The following is a 12,529-nucleotide window of genomic DNA, read 5'->3' as shown; positions in this document are numbered from 1 at the left end:
ATCCCAGACCTGGGAGAAAGGCAGTACATAAAGTAAATTAAATAAATAATTCAGGACAAAATTCATAGCCCTCTATTACAAACTATAAAATCACAACATTATAAAATTCAGCCGTGAACTCAGTGAAGGACAAAACAGCGGCAGCTCCTGTGTAGTGAACATGTCAATGTGCTGTGATATGCAACTTAACCTGTCAAGGCATTATCCGGAGTGACTCCAGAATTGATTGGCAAGTGATTTGGATTGCAAACCAGGCTGTCAGCGGGACATATGGGAGCTTTATGTGTCGTGTATTTTTTGTACCCCTTTGGAAGTTCAGGATTATCTCTGCCATCCATCTATACTGGTTTTCGAGGAGAATCACTGGATTCTGAATTCTGGATTCTATCAAATGTTGTCAATAACCTCAAAAGGCCTGTGTTAAATTCCATGGACTTTGGCTAGGCGATTCTTCATATGTAGAAATGGGAGACTCCCAAGGATTTGACAGAATGTTAAAACAAGCTTCCTCTTAATGGCTGCCTGACTGACTGACTGGGTTTCTCTAATAGATTGTTGTGCCTTACTGCTTTGCATGTGTTTTTGGGTGTTGGTTTTGTTTACTGCCTTTGATGTGGTATTTATTTGATCCCTTTTTCAGTATCTGTATACAGTACTTATTGTTTTTAGCTTTAAATATTGTTTTTCAATGATGTAGGCCACCTTGGGTCTTTTATAAGCAGAAAGGTGAGGTAAAAATATTTTAAATAAGTCCAGTTGCCATAACTCAACTTCCAGATAACCTCATCTGGATGTTAGAGAATCTTCACAGATATTTTAAGTAAGTAAGTAAGTAAAATGCAAACAGGCTATTGTATAAATAGCTATTTTCTTAAGTAAGTAACATATACTGTTGATCTATTGACAACCTATTTTCTTCTACTCACCAAAATTGTGTGCTACATCCTTATAACTATGCTTTAAATAATTTTAAGTGACATTTCCAAGAAACCCTTCTCAATGAGAAAAGGTATCTGATCCCACTATTGTTTAAACCATCTGAAGAAAAAGAGGAACGACTAAGATAACAATAGGAATGATTGCATTTCTCATTTGTTCTGCAGGGGTACAGCATCTTTCACAAGAGAAAATTGGGCAGATGCTTACATAACTCCTTGCTTTAATCTTCAATGTTCTAAGCAAAGAAAGATAATTTCAAAAACATTTTCAACACTTCAACATTGTACATTTTTTTCCTTTAAACATACAACATTAATATTAGCTGCTATTAAAAATTGGTTTGTGGCAATTTAATCTCCCGTTCATAGCTACTTATTGTTCTTCAGGCATGCTTACTTTCTCTCTGTTCAGTATAAAATTACTCTCAGGGGCATAACTGGATACTGAAAGGAACCCATTCATTAATAGTATTTTCTCCGGGGTGAAGAGATTACTCTAATGGCAGGATTTTCTTGACACAGTTTTGCACTCCCGTAACTATACTTGCTTCTCTCAGCTCATTCTGACCTTTGAGGGTTTAAAAAAAAACCACACACCTGTTGTTTCATTTAAGAAAGAAGCAGCACCAAGAACTCAACCTCACCAGAGAATCACTCTCTGTGGGACCCAAAGCTGTCCTTTTGTAAAGTAAATGGTTCAGCCCCAACTGTTGTTAAATTAAATTGAATGTGAACAAGACTATAACTTACATATGTCAGACACATTTTGGGAAAAGCAGAATATAAGAAAGCTAATTCTCTAATGTTAATATAATAATCACATGCTATTGAGTCAATTCTGGCTTACGGAGACCCCTTCCAGGGTTTTCCAAGTAGAGAGTACTCAGAAGTGACTTGCCATTCCCTTCTTCTTGAGGACATCCTGAGACTTGCTCAGGGCCGCACAAGCTGGCTCTACTTCATGTGAGGCACAGTGGGGAACTGAACTCCAAACTTCTGGCTCCACAGCCAGATACTAAACAACTGAGCTATCTAACTTTACATTCTATCACAATATGCATAACCTCAGAGTATACAGAGCACGTCTCAGGATACCAGCATAATAAGTTAATAACTGCACATAGCATGTACCTAAAAAGTAAGCCAAGTCAACTAATGTAATTTCTAAACTAATTGTATACATCAAAATCCATTTCCAGATGCTTCACACTCTTAAACAAATCCCACTCTTCTTTAAAGTATCTTGCTTCCCCATCAGCCCAGCTGAAACCAGTTCTCTAATTAAGCACTGTACCAAGCTGACAGTGGGTTGGCTATTCTCAAGCAATAAGATCCTGTTCTTCTAATAAATCTCCCATTTATGAATGTGGAATATTGTGCTTCTGTATCCACCATTCAAAATGCCAGGGAATGGCCTGATAGTGCCGTGATATTGCTGCACAATGTTGTGCCTGTATTACCAGCAGGAAAAAAGGATGACAATCTTTGCATATGTAGCAAAGGGCAGCCTGAATGCTGACACCAATAACAGCAGTCAAGATTATCTATAGAAGTGGTCCCAACAGTGGGTCTCCAGATGATTTGGATTAAAATTCCAAGAAGCCTTAATCACTCACTGTTCTGGCCAAGATTTCTGGGAGTTATACTCCAAGAACATCTAGGGACCCAAGGTTGGGAACCACTGGTCTACGGGATACCCTCTTGCGTTCACTACAATTCACACTTGTTGGAAAACAGTTCTGATTATTGCTTTTCGTTTGGGTGAGAAGTGGTTATCTGATGAAAAAATGAGCCAGCTTTTGCATTTTCTCTTGTTTAGTGTCACTTTATGAATGGAAGTGAGCACAGGAAGCTATCTTGTAGACCAGTGGTTCTTAACCTTTGTTACTCGGATGTTTTTGAACTGCAACTCCCAGAAACCCCAGCCAGCACAGTTGGTGGTGAAGGCTTCTGGGAGTTGCAGTCCAAAACTCCTGAGTAACCCAAAGTTAAGAACTAGTGTTGTAGACCATCTTGCCTGCTGTCATTTGTATTGTCAACATTCAGTCAATTTCTGTGACCTTTCATTGCCCTCCAAACATCTCCCTTCTCAAACACAAAGCTGCAGCGATGTATCTGCTTTGCAACTCTCTTGCTAGGTAAGCAACAGGTAAGCCTGTTCCACACGTGCTTGGTCTTATATCAAAGTGGATAGTTTCCTCTTTGAAAGTCCATTTTTGAAAATCAATATTTCAGCCTTGCAGTCTGGATTCTTTCAGAAACTTAAAAGAAAGGGAGGGGGGAAAGTAGATGGTGCCTACTATTCTCTTTCAGTAGAACCAAGATTGGTCTTTTTTATTTTTATCAGCTCTTTTAACTCTGGGGATGTTTTAAAGTCACTTGTTTCTGTATGGGTGGGGGGGATTGGCTGTTTTACTTCTAAAAATTCAGAACTCAAAAATTGTTTGTCTGAACTTCCCCAAACGCGATACAGAGTAAGAACAGACTGTCTGCTACACCTGTGCTGAACGTGCTCCGAAGTCCAATTTCAAAGGGTTCTTGTTTGTTTGTTTGGGATGTCTCCATTTTAAAAATGCCTCGTAGAACATTGATTTGCCCTGCTGCACAATAATGTTAGTATAGGTATAATGCAGGTGGTTTTGTTTTTTTCGTAGTTGCTGTTCAAAATTCTAACTGCCTCATCAAAGAGCCATTTCTCCACAAACTCAAGCCTGACTCAAGATGTATTCCATATCCCACACTCCTCTGTATCTCAGATTCTTGGCAGTGTTTATCACAGATGGTTATAACACAACACCTTCCTGGACAATGCTGGAGTCAGTATGAAGGAGAACAGTGTTCAGCTCAAGGAAAGAGATGGAGCTGTTGTGTTGTGCTGTTTGTTTGTTTTTGCTGTACTATCAATTGTCCTCCAATCTCTCAACAGTTTTATTCTCTATGAAATGAACTTTCATTTCTTTCCTTCATTCTGTGGGCCCTTTAGAACTTCTTTCAGTTACACCTTTTTCACTTCCTGTAACACTGATGGGGGCTGCATCACCCTCCTCTCATTGCACATCTTGATATCCACCCTGCAGCTTCCTTGGCTGCTAACACCTCTCTCAATCTGAAAAAAGCCCCATGAACAACTTACCTTACGACATCTTCCCTGGACTATAAAGCTGGGTCGGGGTAAGGAGCTGTCAGTTCCCACTGTGATGGTTGTATTGTGAAAGGCAAGGAAAACAAACCTGCACCTCCACCACCTAGCAAGTAAGGTACACACAAGAAGTGTCACCCATGGATTTTCTTGGTGTCACCCATGTAATTTCTCCTCCTTTGAAATTCTCTTTGAAGGCAATTTATTTTCTATCTAATTGACTGAGAATAGTGGAAATTCACATTGGGGAAACAACTTTAGCTCAGCACTAGTTAGAGTAAATATTCTTTTCCTCTTGGGGTGCACTGCCTCTGGATATGAAATTAGTGTCTTGTCTAGTGAGAGTTGGCTAGGAAGCACTACCTAACTGTGGATGGTTACAATGAGAAGTATACAGAAGTCTGGCTTTGGTGTACAACTCCCATAATTCCCCAGGCAACATGGCCACTGGCACACCTTTAATCACTGTAGAATGGCTATTTATGTATATTACAACTTCAGGTTTACATAAACAGCAAGAATATAAAGCAGAATGCATACATCAGAGGGTTCACTGTGAGACCCCATTATTTAGCTACCAGACCTAGATATTCAGAGACATGTAACATGCATGAAAAAGGAGAGGAACAATGGCAGTCTCAGAATGAATGGCTAATTTATATCAGAGCACAGAATACCAAGGGTAAAAGGTGGTTAAAAAAAAGAGAAAGAACCGCTCAGAAAGCTTGATTTTAGAACTGACAGGATAATTTCTTACATACATCTCAACAGCTGGACCTGAGCAGTAAGGTAATGATGTTCTGGGGTTTTATGAGAACACAATAAGACTACATTTCAGAATCTGAGTTATTTCTTACTACAGCAATGAGCTGGAGTGGACAGAGTGATGTACTAGGGCTCTAGAGAACAAGGTTCGACCCCCGCTCAGCCATGGAAAGTAACTGAGGGAGTAGAACTGCTAAAACCACTTCTTAAATATCTCACTTACCTTGAAAGCCCTATTAGAATCACTATAAGATGGTCCCGACTTGATGTCACAGAACACACACACTAACTTAGGCTGTACTACACCATCAAATATTGCAAGATCTGCTGCAGTTATAGGATATGTCAATTTGAAATATTTTTTTCTGAGGACACACCAGAAGGGCTGATTCAAATTGGTCTGGCCCATTTTGCTCTCAACTGCTTCTTTTTTTCCCCTTCCTCTTTGCTGCTGGGAGCTTCCAGGTTTTTTCCCAAGCTGGAATGATTCAAATGGACTTTTCTGATGTGATCAGTTGATTTGAACTTATTCTTGTAAAGATGGGGTGTGTGCCTGTCAATGGTGTTTCATTGACTCATGAGGTTTAGAACTGTGGGAATACCCACCCCCATGTCTTTTCATTCCAATCGTCCTCTAATTTTTTAAAAAATTAATGAGATTAGTTCTAGATCTGGATGAGAAAAAAATAAAAATTTTATACACTTCTCCCTTCAACAATGATGAGGTTAGGGGTGCCAGACCCCCATGTAGTTCAACATCCATGTTTAATTCTTATGCTCCCCAAAATGTAACTATAAGATATAAACAGTTGCTTAACACACACAGGGACAAGCCCCTCCCCCAACCTGCATCAGCCTCCCAGCATGCTCCGACATCCTTCCCAGCCACCATGGGGAGCCAACATCAGACCAGAAACTGCCACATTGGCAACAACAGGGCCCTAAGGGAGCCTAACATCCAGCTTTCTCAAGTCACTTCCAGCAGATGAACAGCAGCATGGTATTAAAAGCAAAGTGAAGCATTTCTGCCAACATTAAGATGATCTTTGGAATTCTGGCCCTTTTCTGGAACTCTGTACAACTCTTTTGAAACCAAATGGCTTGGCAGGAAACCATATAAAAGATCACCAGAGGCAAAACCAGAAGGAAAGAAGGGGACCTGTGGGCTGAAATGAGAATCACATCTCATCAAGTATGTACACTGAAATCCACCTCCCTGTATGATCACTGACTCCTAATTTAGCTGTAATACAGGCTATGCATAAAATCGCTCTGATTCAGCATGCCAGTGTAGTTGCAGCCTTACTGACTTCCTATGCTAAAGTACGTCACAACTGGAGAAAGCTTCTTTGAATCAATGGAACACCCAACATTGCTGGCTCACCAAATCCCCATTGATTCAATGGGTCCACTCTAGTGCAATTTACTATGCTAGGCTACAGGATTTTGGCCAGCAAGTGAGAAAGACATTCTTTTTTATCCCATCATCCTCAGTTGGGAAGAAATAATGGTTTCTAGGCACTGCCCCACTTTTTAAGGGCATTTGGAGGCCTTTCTGAGCAGTTTTGTTGTTGTTGTCAAGTTTTATCTCCACTTGAAAATGTTGTGAACATTACTCATTACCCTCCAAGAAAGTTACTTTGGGGGGAACAATGAGTAATTTATTGCCAACAGTAGTTCCATGTGCTTTTGAGATTATCAAGTGCTACTCGTGTCACTTAGATGATATTCAAGTGTAATGAGAAACACCAAGCTGTTTTCAAAAGTTATTTTAAGGGCATTCTGAAGCATTGTTAGAACTAGTAGGACAAGAGTTTTTCGGACTGTATCTTTTTCTTATGACTCCTAAGTGGCGATTCGTAAGTTTTGCATTTCCACAAATAGTTAAAAGATGAAGTGTCAAAACTGGTCACTAAAGGGAAAGCAAAGATCATTTCTCTCTTTGTTTTGTTTTTTCTTTTCTTTTCCTGGTAATGACAACACATACAGTGGCTAAAATCCTGTTTATAATGTAAGTCAAGTTGTAATTTTCTGTCCATTTTGCCTGGGTAAAAAAAAAAAGAATCCCGTCCATGATCTCCAAGGGTGCATGCGCACATGCCAAGTCAGAGTGGACATGTACCCAGAGTCACTTTGTTTGCAAGACAGGTACAGACCAAAGGTTATGACTCAGCTTATGCCATAACAGGATTTCAGCCAACGTTTGAATCACGTACAGTGCAACTTGCTACTTCTGCTATTGGAACACAATGAAGGACAGCCTGGCTGCTGAGAAATAATGAATAATGTTCCGTGTAACATATGATGTTCTGGGTGCTGCATTTTATGCTGTTCTCTTATCAGTTCCAAGGGGGCTTTAAGGAAAAAGTTTGGAAATTAATGGAAAAGCAACAACTAAGTCAACCGATAATACAATGACTTCCCCAATTTGTCATGTTACAATGCTAGCACCCATTTACTTTTCAGAGGTTTGTAATGAGTTATGTAGGGATGTGCTTGTACTTTCCATGCCCTGGGTTGAGCAAATGACAGAAGATCATGAACAACCGTAAAATGTATCTGTCAGGGGCAATCAGCTCATTTTCTCCTGGCTGTTGGAATGCCAAAATACTGACCTCCTGATTTTTGTTTATTCTCCCAGCGAAGCTCCATTCCAAGGTTGGCTGACTTTGTCAGTGGCCAACACACGAGGGCCAACCCCCGAAGAAGCCAAGACTCAAGACTTCAAGTGTTTCAGTTGTCAAGGAGCAAAAGGATGACTGGAGGCAATTTGCATTATTTATTGAGATGGCATTGCAAGCCGTTTTAAGGACAGGCAGATGCAAATCCACACTCTTTACTAGTCTTGCATTTTGCAAATCCCTTCAGGTAAATATGAATAATGTACCATCTGCTGGCTCCATATTTTCTTGAAATTGCATTCGTGAAGAATAAATGGTCTATTTGTCCGGTCTTGAATTAAAGGAGAATATGTTTGGTGGATAGCATGTTTTTTTCTCTCTCTTCCTCATAAGCTAATTGCATGTAAAGGTTTGCTCCAAAATGATCAATGGCTGGTGGACAACCACCAAAGCTGTTTAATAGTTGTAGGTCTTTTAAACGGGCTGTGTTCACTGAAAGATGACCAGCCAGCTTTATTATTCTTGTTAATTGAGTTGCTATCTGGATGAAAATGCATTTCAGCCAGCAAAATTGGCCATACTATTTAGCAAAAGTGAACAGAGATACTCATCCATTAAGGAATGTTTTCTTTTTGTTCTTGAGGAATGGAAACCTAGCTGCCATAACAGCATTTTGTGGTATCAGTCACAATGAGAAGAATCCACTAGTCAGCCTGGTGTTATGTTCTGACCCAAAGTCTCATCCCATGACTACAGTGAGGTCTACAGTTGCTGTTCTGAAGAGCACCAATCAAAGGAGGAGAGACGAATGAGATGGAAGAAGTGCCCAGTTCAACCTGGTGTAATGCTGCAACCAGCATTCCCTCTACGTTTCTATCCCAATGCGCAGGAGCCTCGCTCCACGAGCACATGTGTGGGCAGGGCTTTATTCAAAATGAGAAGTAAACCAGCCAGCTGCCAGCTGCCTGTGGTCAACCCTGGTGGAGCTCTGGGCGAGCATGCACATGCACAGCTTAGAGGGAACCTTGGCTGTAATGAAGGACATTTAAAATATTCTACCTTTAAAAAGTCCAATAGGTGAGGGCATAATCCACACCTCTTGGACAAATGCACAAATCTGAACTGAGCCAGATGTTGCACAGCCCTAAATGCTGGGTATTGTACTTGACTGTGTGTGAAAATACAAATCTTTATACATTTTAAGAGAGGAAAAAGTAATGCCTATTTAAAACAATTTAAATATGGGCCCATGAAAGGTTCGAAAGAAAACATCATCGAGTAACGTGGAAATGTAGCAGAAGTGGAATTACAGTTGAAAAGTTGTAAAGCGGAACTGACTGAGATGAATTAAAGTGAGGAACAGACATGGCCCATCTCTTGCTGCATCTGCAGGCAAGTTCCAAACAACCCGAGCCCGTGGGAACCTCTGCAGCACAGTTTCGGATTTACCCTATTTCTCTTCCTTCATCCCATGTCATGTGTAGGAGAAGGAAGAAGTATGATGAGAAGAAGAAATAGTCAATGGAGACCTGCATGTATGAAGATTTCAGTCTTGTGTTAGAAGATGCAAAGAAAAAGAATAACCCATCACATTTGATACCCGAGATTTATTTTTGTAAGAAGGGAAGTTATGATTAGATCATGAAGGAGACTACACCCCAGTTGACATTGCCCACCCAGCCCAGAAATAACGACACCAGACACAGGTATTGGGTTTAAAACTTGGGTCATAACTTTATTAACGATTTAAAGTCATCCCCTAAAATGCAAGAGGGGCTACTGTGGTGCAATATTTTTTAATGTCCAGATAATCATCACTATCCGGACATTTCCTATAGCAGGGCGAACTCCTATTTCTGAATTGTGCTGTCTGCTGTACAGCATGCCTACAGGTGCTCTATGACTTGGTACCCCCCAACCAACTGTCCCCGCAAACCTCGTGACCCTAAGCGGGGAGCCGGTTGAGAGATCATACCCTGTAAAACCCACCTCTCCTCTGACAGCCAATTGTCAGAATCTGACAGAGAGATGGCCACAATGTTGTCAACACGTGTCAATCCTTAACTCCCCCAAGCTTTTTTATCGCACTACCTGCCACGGCATGGGGCTATTTATATGTCCCATGCCCGCCACCTAAGCCAAACATTTCGGCTCGAAGGCCCAGTTGCAGGTCTTTCAGAAAAATGTCAGTCCCTAACTCAGACATATGACCGCCATCACTGCTGAACAATTCAGGCCGATGAACGTTTATGTCTTGATGTTGGATCACTGTACCCAGTCCAAACCACATTGCATGACTTACCTCCCGATTCACTCCCCGTCTAGAGTGATCTATCTGACTTCAAATGCAGACGGCTCTCCAGACCAGCCTAGGAATAATGTTTGACCAAATTATCCTCATTGAAGGAAAACTATCCTTCAGTGTCTGCAGCTCATGGACTATTGGTAAAATCAACGACTTGCCTTTTCTGATTGTCAGATCATTCCCACCTAAATGAACCACCATTACTGTAGGTTGGGAGGTGCATGCTCAAAATTCGATAGGGCTAATTCCAAGAGCTCTGGCCATAACATACCCCTCTTTCCTTTCCATTCAAGAGAGGCAAAGGCCCCCAGACCTAAATTACATCCCTAACCAGTCCTCAAGGCATGCTTCATAGCCCAGTGAACATAGTTGTGGCCATACACCTCCACTTGTAGCCAAGAAAAAGCTGCCATGAGTCCTGTAAAAGAGAAACAGAGTCAAATCTATACTGGGAGGGAATGCACATAACCTTTGAACCTAAATATCCCCAATTTCTTAATTTGCTCCTCAACGTAGCCCAGGGCAGCAGCCGTTGATGCTGTGCCAATGTGGAATGAACAAGTTCCAAATTTCTACCCCACAATGCCTGCTTCACGAAGACTTCGCAAAGTGATTGCTCAAAATTGATACCTCGTAAGGAGAGAACCGTCACTCTGATGAAATAAAACACCACCGGATCCCCCCCTCAGCTGAACAAACAAAGTGGGAGCTTTAACTGGGCAGAGCGCCTTTAGCCTTATAATTTGACCCTTGCCAAACTGGTCAGTTTTTGATCAGCAGAGAGAAACAGGTCCTCCATCTGCAACACCATACAGGAATTATCTAATTTTGATGCCTTCACCAACTCACTAATCTGAAAGGCCCCAAAGAATGTGCAAAGCGTTGCTGCCTTGAATAAAATATCCTCAAATTGGTCGGTGCAGACCACTTTCCAAGCTTGGCCTAACTGGACAAGTATCCTGGGGGTCATGGGAGTACACATGTCTTCACTCTTACCCCTCTCTTTGGACCAACCTTCAATCATCTTTTTAACCCCGAAGTCGTTGGCCAGATCTGGGTAACCATGAGCCTTAGTATAAAATGCTAGGGCAGACATCTTCCCTGAATGGTGCGTGGAGCCAAACCTTTAAAATGTAGGTGAACAGCAAAGTGTTGAAAGTGGTCTACTGTTATAGGCCATGGTCTGCCCATGGTTTCATTTGCACAAAAATTAAAAAAACTCTTCACATGCTGCTTCATAGCTGCACCTGGTACTTGGAACGATGACTAAACTCATGGCACTGTTGACTTCAGTTCTCCAAGGCTCCATACCTCTTGAGGCAATATCGCTGGTTGAAATTGATCCTCCGGGGCCAACGCCCTGAACTGGTTGATCTGTTGACAGGACAGGGCATCAGCCAGCTCATTCTCAACACCTGATACTTGACAAGCCTGAAAAACTATATTGTACTCCAGGCGATGTAATGTAAAGGCTCTCCCGTGTCTCTTGACCCTCTGTGACTTAAATGAGAGGGTGTTCACTACATGAACTACTGCCATATTGTCACACCAGAAGGTGACTGAGGAGTTGGCCCAAACCTTGGCCCACAGCCATAGAGCCCCTAGTATGGAAAAAACTCTAAAAATGTGAGATCACGGATGACTTCGGAGTCACTCCAAGCCTCAGGCCATAGACTGGCACACCAGCATCCTCTAAAGTAAATGCCATAGCCAAAAGATCCGGCAGCATCTGAGTGAACTTGGAAGACAGCTCGTAAGCGAAGTTCATCTCTCCAAAATGAAATCCCATTGAACTGCTCCAAGAAATGCAACCATGTGCGAAGGTCATCTTTCATGTCCACTGACATTTTTCTCATATGACGTGAGAAAACCACTCATGGCTCAATAAAGCCTTGCCTGGTGTGATGACCTTACAGGCAAAATTAAGGTGGCCGGCGACCTCCTGCAATTCCTTCAAAGTAACTTTTTTATGCTGCAATAAGCTTCTGATTCAGATCCTCAAATCTGTTCATTTAGCCTCAGGCAACCTGCTGGATTGCTGAACTGTATCCAGCTCAATCCCCAAAAAGGTAACAATCATAGCAGGGCCTTCAGTTTTCTCGTCCACCAAGGGAACACCCAACCCCCTTGTGAGGATCTGAAAGGTCCTCATGAGGAAATCACATTGCCCTGATCCAGGTTTCCGACAAAATAGGAAATAATTTAAATAATGGACAACATGGGTCAAGCCTACTCTTCGCTGCATGCCCACTAGACCAAATGAAATTCTGATGCTTGCTGCCTTTTTCTGCATTTTTTTAAAATATAAAGAAACACAGGCTGGTCTGGTCCCTTGGAGCTGGCTATGAGTGGTTCTGCTGAAGAGAAATATATTCATTCTTAGAGATCGGCTTTTTGGATTTGAAGAACTTCTGATCCCCCAATTCTGCAATCACATGCCCCAGGCCAGTGGGAATCCCTGTCCTCAAACCAGCAGGATGTAGAGGAGCCCCCTCACCTTCATGCTGTTCCCACACTTTCTTCATCTTCCATTGGTAAGAAAGGCACCCCACCCACCTGTTGCACTGTGGGAATCATGGGATACCACAACACTCACAAAGGTTGATGGGAGAACAAGTTCTGAGGTAGGCTGCCTCATACTTTTTTTGCTGCTGTATTGGTGGGGAAAATATCAAGAGCAACAAACCACCAGCTACTGTTGTCTTGCAGATACGCTGGAGGCAAGAAGGCTGCGAAACAGAGCATTAGTGACAATGCTTCA

The sequence above is a fragment of the Pogona vitticeps genome, chromosome 1 (assembly GCF_051106095.1).
Source record: "Pogona vitticeps strain Pit_001003342236 chromosome 1, PviZW2.1, whole genome shotgun sequence".
Classification (NCBI taxonomy): Eukaryota; Metazoa; Chordata; class Lepidosauria; order Squamata; family Agamidae; genus Pogona; species Pogona vitticeps.
Note: the sequence above shows the minus strand (reverse complement) of the source record.